The sequence below is a fragment of the Urtica dioica genome, chromosome 2 (genome assembly GCF_054948205.1).
Source record: "Urtica dioica subsp. dioica isolate 48M chromosome 2, U.dioica_male_clone48M_v1_H2, whole genome shotgun sequence".
Classification (NCBI taxonomy): domain Eukaryota; kingdom Viridiplantae; phylum Streptophyta; class Magnoliopsida; order Rosales; family Urticaceae; genus Urtica; species Urtica dioica.
In genome coordinates this window covers 32,408,808-32,427,465 of record NC_142757.1, presented here as the reverse complement: position 1 = coordinate 32,427,465, position 18,658 = coordinate 32,408,808, and positions in this window count along the sequence as shown.

Sequence of the window (18,658 nt, the reverse complement as noted above, 5' to 3'; positions counted from 1 at the left end):
TTGACAACTTTCTCTAAACAATCATGTTTTTATTGACAAGTTATTTTAGAAGTTTTTTTTTTTTTTTTTTACAAGTTTTAATTGACAAGTTATTTTACTAGTTATTTGAACTTTTTTTTGACAACTTTCTCTAAACAATCATGTTTTTATTGACAAGTTATTTTAGAAGTTTTTTTTTTTTTTTTACAAGTTTTAATTGACAAGTTATTTTACTAATAATTTGAACTTTTTTTTGACAACTTTCTCTAAACAATCATGTTTTTTCAAGTTATGTTTCAACTATTTGTGACAACTTATTCTTGTGTTGTAGCGGTGATTGCGGGATGTTCGCATTGAAGTATGTCGAGCACGTAGTACTGAACGAATCATTTGACACTCTTCAAAGTGAGAATATGAGAATGTTCAGGAAGAAATGGTGCGTGGACTTATTCTACAACCACCTTATCCCGTGATTTTGTATTTTCGGATGTTTATTTTTTATCTTTTTGGTTTTCTATGTAATAGTACCTTATAAACATATTATCGAGATGGTTTGTTGACTATTGTGTTTTTTATTGTACCTTATAAACATGTAATTCAATTAAAGAGATTCACAAAAAAAAAACATCAAAAATTCACACATTCACAAAGGGTTTAGAACTCGAGACATTTATAAAGAACTAAAGTTGCATCTTGACGCCACTGACAAGCTTGCTTTTCCATCATAGCTTCATGTAGGATTAGGATAGTGTGTAACTAACTTGTTCATTCTAGATTAGGATAGTTTGTTACAAATAATCAATATTCTAGTTTTTTTTTTAGATTCTAGCAAAAGTTTCCTTTTATTAAAAAAGAAAAATAGCTCACTAACCTGAATTAAATTAAATTAACTAAAATAGTTAAATTCAGTTACTTCGAACTGGTGAGCTATTTTTTTAATAAAATGAAACTTTGCCAATTTTTAAAAGGATAGTGGTCTATTGATTGTCCCGTATAAAAAGGTCCATGAGACGGATGACACTCCATTAAACAAGATAAAAAGGTGACTCAAATAAACGTTAAAGTTTTAAACTTAAAAATAAAAATAACACACAAAGTCTAAAGTTTTAATCCCTCCAAGTGCATGTTTTTCTGTTATGTCCCCTACCACCACATTTCCCGCATTTTCGCTGCACGACAATCTTTTCGCCTTGAGATGGGTATCGATTAATTCTTCTTCTTCCTTGTTTACTTTTCTTCGGTCGACCGGCTTGCTTCTTTTCAACGGGTTCCGAAACTTTCATGTTTTTTATCTCATCCGGGACATCCCATTGATCTTCATTGCCAACCGGATATATGGCTTCCTTGTACATCTCAATCCACGTCTCCTTCAAATAAAAGTCACTGCATAACGAGTACACGTCCACGCTTCGATGTTGGGCTGCTGCGATAGAATGCTCGCACGGGATATTCAATTGTTGTGGTAGTCCGCAAGTGCATGTCTTCGCCATAAGGTCTACATCGAAATCACCTCTTACGTCTTTGACATGACATTCATATAGACCAAGTCCGTACGCATTGACGAACTGTGCCTTATTATTTAGCTGTGCGAGATCATTTTACCACATTGGTGTCAATTTTGTGTTCAACTTATTCGCTATCTCTTCTCGTTCAAAAAACCAAGTTTGGAGTGTGAATCGAATAAACTCGAGCAACGTCGTAATGGGAAACGTCCTCGCATTCCTTGTTTTGTTGTTGAAGCTTTCTACGTTGTTGCTCGTCATTAGGTCGTACCTATATAAAACATACTTGATTTATATAATCAACGACATAAAAAATTCAGTACAAAAGAAGTTCTAGACTCTTACCGTTTTCCAGGAAAGAAAGCTCTGGCCCACCGATCGACACCAACTTCTTCAAGATACTTTGCCATCTCGACATCCTTACGTCTCAACTGTCTAAAATTAGCTTCGAATGCTGTTTTACTGAAGGCGTAAGCCGCATCGTAAAGTTCAAAGCGACAATGGTCTGTCTTGAACTTGTGTTGGACATTCAGTTGTAAATGATGGTAACATGCTCCGTGAGGGATACCAGGAAACACAACCTCGACACCATGTATGATGCTAACGTGGCGATCGGATATGAACGCCAAATTAGGTACGTCTTCACCGATAGCTTCTCGCAATCTTCTCAAAAACCAAATCCAAGAAGCATGACACTCGCTATCTACAACTCCGAATGCAAGTGGATATAATTGTGAATTCGCATCCATTGCAATTGCGCAAAGCAACTGTCCCCCGTATTTTGTCTTCAGAAATGCACCGTCCAATGCTATGACCGGCCGACATGCTTTGAAGCCTCTACGACACGCCCCAATGGAAAAGAAAGCATACTTGAATTTATCACCATCTCGCACAAAGTCTGTTAACGTCCCAGGATTCTTTTGCTTCAACATGTACAGCCAAGACGGTAACTTCTGGTACGATTGTTCCGGCGTACCCCGCACGTACCCAATAGCTTTCTCCCTAGATCTCCAAGCTTTCAAATACGATACGTTCACACCCCATCTTGTCTTCACTTCTTCCCTGACGTTATGCGCCGAATACTCCGCCATAGAGTTAATTGAGTACTTGTCTTTAAATACGTGACCGATGACCCATGGTGCCGCTCCTCGATGGCCCTCTGTTCGAACAACACGCCCACATGAGTGTTTACCCTCGTACGACGTAATCTCCCACATCTCAGACCACTGCACGACACCCCTTCGTTTTCATCACTATTCTCTTCATCACCATCGCAACCTTCGTTTTCATCACCTTCGCCACCTTCGTTTTCATCACCTTCGTCATCTTCGTATTCATCACCATTGTGTCCATCATATTCGTCACTGTTGTGATTACAATCTCTATCACGCCTGTATACTTCGTCACCGTTTCCGGCACCCTTGTACTCGTTAAACAAGTCATCGTCACAGCCACCGTCTTTGTTTTCAATTATAGGATCTTTTTGTCGATCCTCGATAAGAAGAGTATTCCGTTTATTCTTCGGTTCATTGCGAGACACCATTCCAACTTCCACATCTTTCCCTTTACATAGTCCTCGATACGCAATAGGTGCAATGACCTCGATCTGTTTCGGTACCAAACTTACACAGAGTGGAAATCTATTACGATATTTGTGCTTCATAAAATGCGAAACATCACCATTGTCCTTCAATACGGCAGGACCTACTGGAATTGTACCGACTTCGTATGGGACTTCGAGTTTTAAGTCGAACGCGAATCTGTCTAACTCGAACTTCTCGTATAAGAAATCTACTAACTCCGTGTACGTTACCTCTTTCGGAATTACGAATGCACGAAATTCTGCATTGGTGAAAACCCATTGGTGTCCTTCCTTCTCCCAAGTGCCGTTAATCATGACAAAAACTGCAAAAAAACAGTCAAACTATGCAAAATAAGCTTCTATATCGCACACCATCGTACTGCATCGTACAACATCGTATACCATCGTACACTATCGTACATCATCGTACATCATCTTACTGATAGACATCGTACTGCATCGTACAGAATCGTATACCATCGTACAGAATCGTACATTGTAAAAGAGGCATCGTACGGCATCGTACAACATCGTATACCATCGTACACCATCGTACAGCATCGTACAGAATCCAAATTTTTTTCTAAATTTCATCGTACACAAATTTAAATTTCATCGTATACCATCGTACAAACAAGTTAAACCCAGATTTTGGACTTTGTTTTCAGATCTGATCGATTTTTTATGCTACATTCTATCATATACATTCATAAACTTTGTAAAAATGATTAAGTTAGTAATCTTACCCATGATTCTTTTGAAACCCGCTTAAGTAGAGAGGATTTGAGTGGATTTGAGTGGATTTGAAAGAGTTTGAGCGAGTGTGAGAGTGAGAGTGAGGCTGAGCTGATATAGTCTCAGGGGCATTTTTGTCCATTTTCGGTACAAAAGTCCATATTTAGATATTTTTAAACATTAGGGTCTAATCTTGATATTTAATGGGTTATTAAGCCCAATTAATGAAATTTCTCTTAAAAAGGTATTGGATTCCGCTGCCGGGGTTCGAACCCGGAATCTCAAATGTGATTTACCAATGTGCTACAGCGGATTTTTGATATTCGAAATGATTTTTATTATATAACTTAGTCCTAAACATGATTACTCAAAACATTTACGAATTTTCAAAAGATATTTGATTAAAATTTAAAAATAATGGACCTCAAATCTAAATTGAGCTTATTGATACACGAAGATATATTTTTATAACGAAACTTAAATGACAAGAATAATATTAAAATTGGACAAAACAAAATCTAACGAATCGGATAAATCGAGCTCGTTATACAAAGAAAAATATATTGCAAAATTTGCTTTGTCTAGAGAATAGAATTTCATATAGATCTTTCAGCTTTGTCTAGAGAATAGAATTTCATATATTTATACTGAGGTAATCGAATAACCTCCCATGAATCTCAAGATCAATGTTTATCACACATCCAAGCTTGATGATCGCGCTTTTATGTATTGAACCGAGATAGGCCTGTCCAACTAGCGTTTCTTGGTTTTCCTTCGCATTGGTCAACATCGTATAATTCTGCCACGTCACTTTAAGGCGTTAAAAATGTTTTTGGCGTCACTCGATTTTGTGGGCGACGCTTTATTAGCAACTTCGAAGGGCTTTTTGTAATATTGTGTCAATAGTCTATAAACATGGACACAAGTCTATTCTCTCGCGCTAGTTTTTTTTTTTTTTTTTTTTTTTTTTTAAATAGTTTATGTTTGAGAAATTTCATTAATTGGGCTTAATAAGCCATTAAATATCAAGATTAGACCCTAATGTTTAAAAATATCTGAATATGGACTTTTGGCCAAAAATCGGACACAAATACCCTTGATTCAAAAAACTCATGTGTTTTCTCTCATTTTCAAATGATTTTCATCACAAATCTTTTTCATTTTCGAATTGGTTGCGCTAGGATTAGAATTTTGGGTATGTGTTCAGTTTCGATTTTGAGGGTTTCACCTTGAATTTCATCGTACAGCATCGTACGATGTCGTACGATGAGATACGACATCGTACATCATTGTATGTGTTCAGATTCGATTTTGAGGGTTTCACATTGAATCTCATCGTATCGCATCGTACAGCATCGTACGACATCGTACAGCATTGAATGTGTTCAGGTTCGATTTTGAGGGTTTCACATTGAATCTCATCGTATCGCATCGTACAGCATCGTACGACATCGTACAGCATCGTACGACATCGTACAACATCGTACGACATCGTACATTATAATGTGTATGAATTTTATCGATTTTGAGGGTTTCACATTGTATCTCATCGTACGATGTCGTACGATGCTGTACGATGTCGTACGATGAGATTCAATGTGAGATTCAATGTGAGATTCATTGTATCTCATCGTACGACATCGTACGATGCTGTACGATGCTGTACGACACCGAAAATTCTAATCCTAGCGCAACCAATTCGAAAATGAAAAAGATTTGTGATGAAAATCATTTGAAAATGAGAGAAAACACATGGGTTTTTTGAATCAAGGGTATTTGTGTCCGATTTTGGGTCAAAAGTTCATATTTAGATATTTTTAAACATTAGGGTCTAATCTTGATATTTAATGGTTTATTAAGCCCAGAAAATGAAATTTCTCTTATACAAAAGGTATAAATTTTATTCGCACTTAAACAGAGTCCGGTTAAAATCGAGGCAAGTGTGTGTAATAATATATGTATATATATATATATATATATATGGATTATTTACATCAATGCCCCTTGAACTCCTGCACGTATAAAAATGTGCCCCCTCAATTTGAAAAGCGTACACAGCCAACCTTAAAATCCTGCATCGTAGCAAATTTAGGGCTTCTGTCACATATTGTTGATGAACATTGGGTGTGTGGTCACGTTTTTAGCACGTGACAAGGTTAAAAATGTAATTGGATAAATAGCAGTAATATCCTAATATAATTGTTACGATGTAATTGTATCGACATAACGAAATTAAGAAAAAAAATCGGAAACTCGATTTGGCGAATATGAAGTCGACTGCGAAGAAGAAGACCCTAGTTCGAAAATCCAAAGGCAAATCGCCGGCAAAGAAGAAGAGCCCAGTTCGAGAAGCTCCTGCAAAGTCGCTGCCAAAGAAAAAAATGCCTGAATATGGTACGTATTTCTATGAAAAAGGTTATTGCAATCGAGTCATTTTTGTCTGGTTTTTGGTTGGTAAATGTTCGTTGTGGTGGTCCCAATCTTAGGTTTTTGTCTGGTGTTGTTGTAGTGAGTATTCGTTTTGGTGGTCCCAGATTTAGGGTTTTGTCTGTTTAATTGCTATCTCCGAGTTGTTGGTGGTGGTTGTGGTCCCATTTTATATTCGTTCGTATATGTCATTGGAATATTAGTATAGAAATGCAAGGTAATTTAATAATAGTACTTTAAAATGGAATATTTTAACGTTTTCAGATCTGACATCGACTTTGTTCACCATCAAACTTTATCACGGGGGTTCTATGGAATTGATCGATGAAGTTATGACGTAAGTTGGTGGGGTTCATCTGTTCATAGAAAAGTGTGACTTGGATTTGATATCCATCGCCGTTTTAGATAGCCTTCTGAGAAAAAAAATTAGGGTACGCGAGAAGGGTAAAGTATTACCTACCTGTAGTAGGGTCCCTGACTGAGAAAGAGCACATTTGTACTGATGAAGCCCTTCTTATTTCATTGCGCAAGTTAATTGACATCTCACGAGAAGTAGTTGTTTATTGCGATCATCCTCATGGGCAAGAGAAAGAACAAGCCACTGAACCAGTGCAAGTTGAAGATGATGAAGAAGGGCAAGACCAAGTAAATGAAGAATAGCAAGAAGAAGATGATGTAGAAGAGCTAGGTCCGGTAGAAGAAGATAGTGGATATGAACGCAGTGAAGATGAAGTTGGTATTGACGGACAAGGGATAGATGTCGGACTCGGTAGGTTGAATAAGAAAGGGAAAGGCCAAGTCACTGAAGAGCTGAATGAAGACAGTGACTACGAAGATGAGTTCGATGTGAGGATACGTGACGAGTCAGAGAGTGAAGAAGAAGAAGGAGGTAGTAGTACATATAAGCTGTCACGACGATATCCAAAGAAGAAATTACCCAAGTTCCCGGAGTTTAGACCAGACACTGATATGCGCAATCCGGAGTGTTTAAGGACGCAATCAAAGAGTATTCAATAAAGGCTGGAAAATAAATATACTTTAAAAAAAATGATGTTAACAGAGTACGTGCCGAGTGCAGAGGCCCTAACTGTAATTGGGTATGCTTTGCATCATGTGTTGGCAATACATCAACTTGGATGATCAAAACATTCGGAGGTGAACATACATGTGCAAGGACGAACACAAACAGATTTGCAACATCTGCCTGGATGACGTATCTACAGGACTTCCAAGACACTGAGTCATGGTCAGCACCAAATTTTATTAGCAAGGTACAAAGAGACTATATTTTGGAATGTTCCAGGATGAAGGCATATAGAGCAAAGAAAGCTGCAGACCTTGTTATTCAAGGGACTTATGAGAAGTAGTATGATGTTCTTTGGGATTACGGAGCTAAGATCAAAAGGTCTAACCCGGGGTCAACTGTTGAGTTCGATTGTGATGTTGACCATGAAGGCAACCCTGTGTTCAAGAGGGTATACATTTGCTATGAGGGGTGCAAGAGTGGGTTCAGAAGTTGCAGACCAGTAATTGGTCTTGACGGTTGTCACATTAAAGGACACCATACATGCCAGCTTTTGACTGCAATAGGGATTGATGCTAATAACAATATGTTCCCTATAGAATTTGTTGTTGTTGAGTCTGAGGGGAAATCAACTTGGACGTGGTTTCTGCAGTGGCTTAAAGAGGATGTGAAAATAAAAACTGGCCATCATTGGACTTTCATCGCAGACAAGCAGAAGGGGTTGAAAGAGACCTTAAATGGTCTATGGGAAGAAGGTTCAGTAAAGGCTGAGCATCGCCATTGTGCAAGACATTTGCAGGGTAACTTTACCAAGGTGAGAACATCTTCCTTACTTGCATTTAGTAAACATAACTGTTACTAACTTGATAAACTAAATCTTTACAGGTTTTCAAGAGTCAGTTCTTAAAGCAACAAATGATGACAGCGACAATGCAATATTCAGTTGAGAGATTTCATGCTGAAATGGATCTCATTAAAGCCGAGGACAAAAAAGCATATGAGTGGCTAATCGAGAAGGGTACAAGCCATTAGGCAAGGAGTGGGTTTAGAACCACTCCGAAATGTGACATCCTTTTTAACAATCTATGTGAATGCTTCAATGGAACCAGGTATAACAAGTGGCATTCTCTTTTGGGCCAATAGATGAACTAATAAGTGTATAACGTCTACTCTACAGGTCCATCCTTATAGCAAGACAAAAACCAATTTTGTCAATGCTTGAACGAATCAGACTATACATCCTACAACGATTTACAAAACAGAGAATTGCTGCTTCCAAATGGCATGGTGAGTTAGGACCTCGGGTCTCAAAGATTTATGAGAAAAATAAAATTCAATCGGTCGAGAATATTGCATTATGGGCTGGAGGAGGTCAGTACCAGGTTACAAATATGTACGGGTCAATGTATGCAGTTGACCTAAACAACAGAAGTTGTTCTTGCAAAAGGTGGGATCTTTCAGGTATGTCTATGGCATGATAATGATATTACTTGTTGTTCAGGTATTGTTCATATAGTTATAGATGGTAATGATATTACTTGTTGTTCAGGTATACCTTGTGGAAATGCCATTTCCTGCATCTGGCAAAAGCAAGAGAATCCAGTGGCATATGTATCCGACATGTACAAAAAGGAAGCGTAAGAAAACACGTACAAAAATCAAGATCAATCCGATTAATCCACAGGAGCAATGGCCTAAAACAGGCAAAACACCAATGTCACGCCCAACTGACCGAGCTCAACTAGGAAGGCCAAAAAAGCTTCGGCGTGTTGAGCATGATGAAGTTATTCCTCCTGGTGCAACTAGGATAGCAAGAAAGTACATCACCATAAAATGCTCACAGTGTGGTGAGAATGGACATAATGTAAAGACTTGTTTCAGAAGGAGTCAAGAACAGTTGGTAAGCTTCTGATCATATTTAGTTTTTGTTTACTTGTTCAGTCTTTAGTTTACTTTTTTCTTTGCACAGAGACGACAAAAGAAGACCGGTGCTAGTGGAAATGAAAGCCAGGAACATCGTCAACGCCAATAAACCGGTGTTACTGGAAATCAAAGCCAAGAACATGGTCAACGCCAAACAACCGGTGCTAGTGGAAATCAAAGCCATGAACAGGGTCAAAGCCAAACCACGACTGTAGGTCCAACTCAACAGAGTCAGAGTCAGAGCCAAAGCTAAACCTTGACTACAGGTCCAACTCAACAGAGTCAGAGTCAAACCCAAACGCAAACCCAAACCACTACTGGTCCAACTCAACAAAGTCAGAGACAAACCCAAACCACATTTGCTCCAACCTAGACTCCAAGTTTAAGGGTAAGTGAAAATCAGAGTCAAAGCCAAGCCACATTTGTTTTGTAACTTATCTTATTACTTGTGCAAAGGAGTCCACGATTCCAGACCAACATGGTGCCAAGAAATGAGAATGGATTGCAGCCAAGGGTCCTATTCTGATGATTTAACTTTAGGAAGCCAATATCAATGTCTTTTTTGTGAAACAACAACTCTGATTACATTGGCTTATTTTTTGTGTACTAAAACCTGTAATCGGGCAATTTACATCTATGAATGGAACCTCTATTTTGGTACTTTATAAACGATATTGTATTTTGGTACTTTCTTATCTCAAAAGCTGTAAATAAGTTCACTGTCATTAAATTGCAACTCCACATACAAAACGTAGCTGAACATGACTAAGTTCATTTTCATTACATTCCAAAACAGAAAAACTTAGAATACATAGGCCTCTAATTTTACTTCACTACAATTAAATACATTAATCCTACAATAATTATCATCAACATAAGCTTCACTTTCTTGGTTTCAACTTCAATTTGTCGCCAATTTCATTCTTTTTGCCACCCTTCACATCTCTGTCGCTGCGATCGAACTCTTTCTCCTTGCCGAGTTCAACTTCATATCGATTTATCTTTCTCAATAATCCAGGTATAACCTCAATCGATCTCTTACACATTCGTGGATCGATCCAGTCTATAAAACCACATCCAGTAAAAATACCCTTCTGCAAATTCAATCAAATGAGAATGAGATCCACATAAAGGACTAAAGTCGTGTATTAGACATCTACAGGGTCCCAATAAGGACTAAGGTAATAATCCAGGTTCTATGGTTTCGGACTAAGGACTAAGGTCCCAATACATATTAGCCTTTCTTACCTTATACCGAGCACAACCATAGAACCGTCGTCCTGGGTTCTCATCGGTCCACGTTGTGCGTTGAAGGCTCGGCGATCCACAGAAACAAGAAGGTCGTCGACGAGCATCGCCGGAAGACTGGGCTTCATCATGCCAACCACAGCTCATCAAATCGCTATTTCTAGACGGAGAGGATTCCATTTTCATCGAGACCGATTTAATTTGGGGATTTCAAAACCCTAAATTCTCAAATTACATCTTATACTCGTCAAGGATAGGGGCATTTTGATACTTTCCTTTGTCACGTACTAAAAACGAGACCACACACCCAACGTCCGTCAAGAATATGTAACAGAAGGCCTAAGTTTGCCATGACGCAAGATTTTAAGGTTGGCTGTGTACGCTTTTCAAATTGAGGGGGCACATTGTTACACGTGCAGGAGTTCAAGGGGCATTGATGTAAATAATCATATATATATATATATATATATATATATATATATATATATATCCATATATATGTTATGGAATGTAAAGTGAGGACTTATATAGATCCAGCTAAATTTATAATAAATTCATATCCATTAATGAACATAAGCAACTAAGAGCGATAACTCTTATTTAGTAAAACGACACTTCCTAACCAACACGAAATGATTATTATCAAGCAAGTCATATCTATTGTCGCTCGTTCTTGGAAACCAAAAAAATGAAATCCTCACGATTCATGAAAGATCCAAAGAAAGCTCTTCGAGCCGAGTCACGGTCAAATCAACTTGGACCCACTAAAACGTGCATGTTGTGAAAAATGAGCCACGCTCAAGTCAACGAGTGCACAACACTTTGCACCACCCAACTACAGCGTGGCCGTGCAGTGAGGCAAGCATGCTACGCCCCATGCGTCACACGGAGACAATCCGCACGTGCTCCTTAAAGGCCATCCGCGCACGCCCTTACGCAATAGGGCACGCGCCGGACCTACACATTGCTTAGCGCGCCTGCCACAAAGAAAGGAGCAAGCACGAACCAATTGCTCTGCGCGCCCTGTTGGGAATATTTCCCACTTGAAGATAATGAATAAATGATTACTAAATTCGATAATGAGATTACTTTATTAGCATTATATGATTAGTGGTTTGATTTCTAAACAATTAGAATCAATAACAACTATCTTCCATAGCCTCCGTATTAAACTGAGTCACGTGCTGGGCACCTGAGTTCGGGCGGTGAGCTAAAACGAGGTCGATGACTGATATACGCCTGGAAAGCTATATCTAAAGTCATATATGTGGAACACATAGGTGAAGACTGATCACTATGTGGGAGCATTCTACACTTGTGATAAGTGTACGACTTGGACATGTCTTGGTTGTAGATGTGTCGTTTAAGGACCGTTACGAGACACTAACCGAGGCCGCTATGATGGTCACAATGAGCCTTGATCTGAATCCTGAAGTGATCATGGACACTGGGTCATGTTACTGAGCTCTTTGACTCATTCGCTAAAAGGCTATACATGCTAATCACAGCTTATGTCTTGGGAGTCTCTCAGAGCATGATTCGAGTGGGAAGTGATTTACAGATACGGAATCCAGCCTTCCTGAAAGAAGGTCAATGTTCACTCACCTAAGGGTTGATTCCAGAACCGATAGATTGCTAGCACTTTCGAAGTAAGTAACGTTCGAAAGAATCTTTCGCTGGGGAAACAACAATGCTTAGGGATGATATGTATCAAGAGAAGTATAACGGAAAAATTGACTTCTCTTGACACGGGTTGAACCTGGAGGATCTTGATCACGAACTGACTATATCAGTGGACACTCGTCATGATGAGTAAATATAATTCTAGTATTAAAGGAGAGTTCAGTCTTGGCTTACAAAGTGGAGTATTTGACCAAGATTAGACGAATCGATGGAAAAAGAGAAAGGACTATTTCGTCTTTTTCATCGGATTTGTTAAGCTTCTATTACTAGGTCCATAGTCCCCGATTCGGCTCTGATAAAGACGGATAAGAACTTTCGTATAATAATGTTTATCATTATTAATCTCACTTGCTGTAATTGTGATTGACAACATTAATTCTGGAAAACGGATATTCGAAGAATTGAATAAATATTTATGGTAGAATTGTTTATTTATTGTTTGATCAAGTAAATAAACAATTATTAATTATTTGTTTATTGTTGGACCAAGTAAATAAATGATTAATTGGGTTTTAAGCAATTGAGCCTTGCACCCATGGAAAAGTCGAATTAGGTTTTTTAGCACTAGGGATTGCGCAAATCACCTTGGTCGTGTGCCATCAAGTTCGAAAATTTCAAATTGGTATTTACCAATATTTTCTCTTTAGTTGTTTAAATAAAGGAGAGAGAATAATATAAGATATTGTTTTTTATTCTCTCCTTATTTAAATGAAAGTATTTAGGAGAATATATGAGAATATATTTAAAGGGAAATAATATATTCTCCTTTATTCTCTCACTAAATAAAATATTCTCTATTTAAATAGAGAATAATATTTCATAGATATTGATCTAATGGATGAGAGAAAAAGTAGGATTCACTTGTTGAGATCCAAGGGCCTAGATTAAATCCTCTAGTGTGAACACAATAAAAGGAAATAATATATTATGGAAGGTTCCATGAATATCTCCTTTTACTACTATAAATAGGGGTTCATGAGAAGGCAAAAATTAAGGATTTTGACCTAATAATTATGTGGCTCTCCCTCTTGGCCGTGCGAAATTTTCTGCCTCTCCCCATCGGAAATTCATTTCTATTCTTAGTAAAATAAGAGCGAGATTTGAAACACCACGTTTCTCATCTAGTGAGATAAAGACTGTGCCCACTCATCTTTCTTATTCGTCTCAGAGATTACGTTTCGGAAGACTAATGAGTCATCCTCGATTCCTTCATCAAGACGACACAAGGAGTACGCTATTGGTTTAGGAGCGTTCTGTAGCTGAACCGAAAATCAATGTAAGTATTCGTTTTTCGCTCAAATCGGTTGCTTGATAAATATGCTCTCGTGAATTAAATTAATTAAACATAACTAGATATTGTTAATTATAATCATAATTTAATTAGCTTATGATCAGCGTAATTAATTATTTTTCCGCATTAATATGGTTATATGGTATAATCATCTCCAACGAGTGGTATCAGAACAATTGTTCGTGTCTGATACGCGCTTGATTCTCCAACAAGCCCTCCCACGTAGAACTGCACCCAAGCTTCAAATATAGGGCATCATGAGCCCCTAGAAACCTATAAATATTAAACCCCCCCCCCCCCCCCCCCACATGTGAGGTTTTGGGTGTTTAGAGTGAATTCAAAGCGAAACAAGCTTCAGTAGATCTTTCAGCAGTGTTTCAAGACTATAGAATTCGCTACCTTGATTGGGTCTATATGCTGATGCGATTGTTCTTTAATCTCATGTGTGAACCTCATCGGGCGGAGCCTCTACGCTGGCCAAAGCCTATGCGTGTCGAGACCTATACGCAGCTGGGCCTATGGCTGAAATGTCCTGTGTCACCGAGGCCTCTTGGGCCGAGCCAAGGTTAGGTTGCCGAAGCCTTTGGGCCGAGCCAAGGTTAGGTTGCCGATGCCTTCGGGCCGGGATCTGGTTGTTGGAATTGATCTAGGGTTTAAGAAAAAGTTTAACGCTTCGGATAAGCGGCATAATTTTAAAACTATTATGAGCATAAGTAATTTACTATTAGAAGCTTGAACGTTGATGAGCCTTTGGAAGGTTGAAAACGTCCGTCTCCCCTCGTTGCACGTCTCTCTTCTTTCCTCGACAACTCGAGCAACCACGAAAGTTTCTATCACTATAATCACTCGAGAGAAAAGGAATTAGTGAGTGAGCACTTTTAAACATGACGACTCGAGAACAAGTCTCAAAGTGGAAGAGCTAAAACACTAGGTCAAATGTGGACCTTGTTGTCAATGGTGCCCACAAGAAGAGTTGTAATCTTTATTTTGTGCATTTGATGTAATAAAGTCTCATGAAGACTCTTGCTTGTAATTACCTATTCATTCATTAATAAAGTTGAAACGTTCATTCATTCTTTCTTTGTTTTAAGCTTTATGATAAAACCTTAGTCTTTTAGTCCATAAACAAACTTAACAACTTACGAAGAGACAAATGTAGATTTGCATGAACAAACTCTTCGTAGTTTGCTTAAAACGATATATTCGCAATCTTAGGGTCAAAGGACTATTGACCTCAGTACGATTGTTAGAAGAATCTATGATGTCTGGTTATGAGGCATTGAGAGTTGGAGACTCTATAGCTCTTCTAGGTATCTTCCGAAGGTACTGAATTGACCAGTGCACTTCTAGAGACAAGATAAGAACAAACCATTTAACCTCTTATGTCTCGAAGTCACTATGTATGAATTGCATCATGCTTACCTTAATCCTGAAATGAGACATGTCATTTCACACCTTAGTATTCTCATTTGAGAAAGTCAGAGTTCGGACTCACTATGTGATTCCGAATAGGGCCTATTGGTGAAGTACTAAGTTGTGAGTATGTCATGAGTAACTTTGTGAATTTCTCATAGATATGGAATTCATGTACGAGATTGCTGAAATGCAATGTATGTCACCTCATGCTTTGTTCCTTGGAGTGTGAATAAATGAACTGGCCAGTGTCCAAATTGAGTCCTGACTCTTTTGGATGAAACAATGTGACTTGTTAGCTCCTCGTCAATACATTGTTTCTAACTTATTCACAAGCGACAAAGGAGTTGATGAAATAACAGCTAGAAGGGTAAAATGGTAATTTAGTAAATCCCGACTAGCTGATGACATTCATGAAGGGTAAACATAGATAATATTCAGTGGATCCGCTCATCATAATTAGGTCGAATTCTTGAGTAGAAAATAAATTCATTTGAACCGAGAGATTTTCAGTGTCAGCTCTTTAGTGGAGTCAGTTGGCATTAAGCTAAACTTGGAAAAGGTTTCTGAACTTTTGAGTGTTGTCGCAGTTTTTCGGACAACGATTTAGGAGTCGTAGACGGTTAGACCCGAGGCCGGACCAAGTGGTCTCATCCCGACTCGAGCGTGTCGGACTTGGTATCCCAAGTCTTCCCTTAGCTGTCTATGGTATCTGTCTCGTCCAGGCACCTGAAAAGCAAGCAAAGAAGGTGTGAACTACAAAGGGGAAACAGAGGGGTTGCCTCTGTTTACCTCTCCGACGCTCAACATTAGTAGGATTGAGGTGGTTTGTAGAGGGTTTAGTGTTTAGAGGTCGAGACTTGAGAGAAACGAGCGAGGTACGAGTTCGACAGCGTTTCAGTACTCAAATTCGGATTACCTGGACCAAGGGAGGTACCTTGGTATTTATAGGCGACCAAGGAGCGTCGTGGACAGCCCCTTGGCCGAGAGACGCCTCTGACCCGGCCATGGACGGCTTTGACCCGGCCATGGCCGGCTCTGACTCGGCCGTGGGGGCCATGGCCGGCTCTGGCCCGGCCATGGCCGGCTCTGACTCGGCCGTGGAGGCCATGGCCGGCTCTGACTCGGCCGTGGAGGCCATGGCCGGCTCTGACCCGGCCATGGCCGGCTCTGAGTCGGCCGTGAAGGCCATGGCCGGCTCTGACTCGGCCATGGCCGGCCTTGAGGTGGCCGTGCGCCGGGAAAGGCTCGGGGAAGCTGCCATATGATGTCGTTGCCGTACCGGGCCGGGACGGACCGGTAACATTAGCCCCCCGAGTTTATTATCGAGTGTAACTCGTGTGATAAACTCGAAGCCTCCGCCGTCATTGGCCCACCGGAATAGCCCATCGCCAAGAGGTACGTTTCGACGCCCTTGAATATTATTATTTTATTTTTGTCGGTCATTCTCGTCTCGTTATTCGCGCTCATGGACCCCATTGACCGCCTATCGGGGTGTGGGACCATTGAAAACGATTTGTTTCACTTGCTTGGGGATCAACACGTGAACTTGGAGACTTTTTGGACTCAATTCTCATCTCTTCCAAGCGTTACTAACGCGCATCACTCATCGAGCACGAGCAGCGTCGTTACGATGGCCGGGGAAGATCTCGCCTTGGTTGAAGCATGGTTGACCGGCGATGAAGGGGGCGCTCGTGCCGGAGACGGCCAGCGCCGGCAGGTGGACGCCGGAGACAACGCGTGCGCCGGAGGAGGTGGCTGGGTTCAAGGCGGCGCCGGCGGCCCAGGAGATGCCGAGGAGAACCCACCCAGGCCGAGGGACAACGCCCTGACGCTCACCGGTGGTTTAGATGGCGCGCGCGTGCCGGAGACAGTCGCGCCCGGAGCGGCCGACGCTGGAGGGGGCGCGCCGGAGGAGGGCGACCGTGGGGATGGCGCCTCGGCCACGGGGGGCGCGACCTGGGTCGACCCCGACCTCGAGGGGGCCCTCACTCGGCCGGCCGAGGCCGTCGGGACGCCAACCTGTCGCGTTGGCGGGGAAAGCCGCCCGGGCGCAGCGGTCGGCCCCGGGGAAGCCGCGCACGGCGAGACCAGCGCCGGGAGGGGCGCGCCGGCCGGCGTCGGCGCCGTCTGGGTCGATCCCGATGCGGGGGAGGTCACCGGGTGGCCTGGAGACCGCGCCCAGGGGGAGAGCTCCTCGAGCCCAGCCGCGCCGGTGGAGACGAGCGCCGCCGGGGAGTTGCCGGCGCCGGGGGACGCCGCCCATGGAGGAGCCGACGTCGGGCGGGGGGCGGCCCGGCCTGGTGGCGCCGGGCAGGAGGTGGCGGCCTGCTTGGCGGCCTGCTTGGCTCCTGGGGAAACCCTAGGCCCGAGTCGGCCGGGCTTGTATGGTGAGGACCCAGCCGGCCAGGAATTGGGCCGGGGGGTTGGATCAGGCGCGCGGGAAGAGGGCCCGGCCGGGCAGGGGCTGGACTGGGCCGGTGGGCCGTGCGCACGCGAGAGAAGCCCAACCGGCCGGGAGCCGGGCCAGATCGCCGGGCCGGGCGCACATGGGGCGAACGCCGGGGCGCCCGGGCAGAGCCCACGGGCCGAGAGCCTGGCTAGCCGGGAGCCGGGCCGAACCGGCGGGCCAGATGCGCGCGTGGGAGGCGCCGGGCCGCTCGCGCCGGGCCCGCGCGCGGAGGAGTCGCCCAGCCACGAGATGGGCTGGGTCATCGGGTTACACGCGCACGCCAGAAGAAGCGCGGCCGGCCGGGAGCCGAGCCGGCCCGACGACGGTGGATTGATTGGACAGCAACCGGGCGCGCTCTCGAGCAACCATGCCGGGGCCGAGGGGAGCCAGCCGGCTTGTGAAGGCGGCCATGACGAGGCCCCGCCTTGCCCGAGCGTGGCTCCCGACGCCAATCGTTCGAGCGACTCGCCTAACCACCATGACGTACCTGCCGCGCCGCTTTCCTCAACCGCGCGGGAAGAAACGCGGGCCTCGGCCTTCCCGATTGGAGAGTCGGCCATACGAGGCGAGCTCGATTGCTCGGGCGTCGACGTCCCGAGTTCGCTTTCGATCATCAACTTCATGAGTCTGAGAAGGCGCTACAGCATCCCGGAGTCCGTGTCGATCTTGAGACCACTACCCGACATCCTTCCAACTCGCCCGCGAAAGGGGTACGCCGCGATTCACGAGGCGAGTCTCCGTGGAGGACTAAGACTGCCTTTCCAGCCGGTTATCCAAGAATTGTTGGTTCGATTAGGGGTGCACGCCTCGCAGATGTCCCCATCCTTCTATCGGGTGGTTGCGGCGTGCCACATGATGTTTTTTCGGGCGAAGAAAAGGGCCATCACTGCCGACGATATTCAGGACCTCATGATGGCGCGAGGGGTGCCCGGGAAGCCGGGCTTCTACCTAGCGTCGCATCGCAAGCGCCTCGCCATTCTCTCCAAGGTGAACTCGAAGCACAGATACCCCTGGGTATGGGTGTCCGAATCGGCTTTCGGGGTTGCGCCTCTCGTCTTCGGTGCAGCGTCTGACTTCCCACCCGTGGGTGACCTCGAAGGATCCGAGCTCGACGCGGTGATTAGAGCGGTCCCGGAATCGAGGCGGCAAGGAACGCTCTTCGAGTCCCCAGACCTAATGGCAAGGACTGGGTGGTTTGTGCCTAGCGACGATGTTCCTTCGTGCCCCGGCCCCGACGCGGGGGCCACGGGGGATCCCGAGTCCGAGGCGGGGGGTTCGTCAGCTCCTTCCCCCGACGCGGGGGGTACTGGCCGCGCATATACTTTTGTGTTACCGTGCTATCGTCGTTTTCCATTGCTTATGCCTATTGTTATGTTTTAACTGACCGACGCTCTTTTCT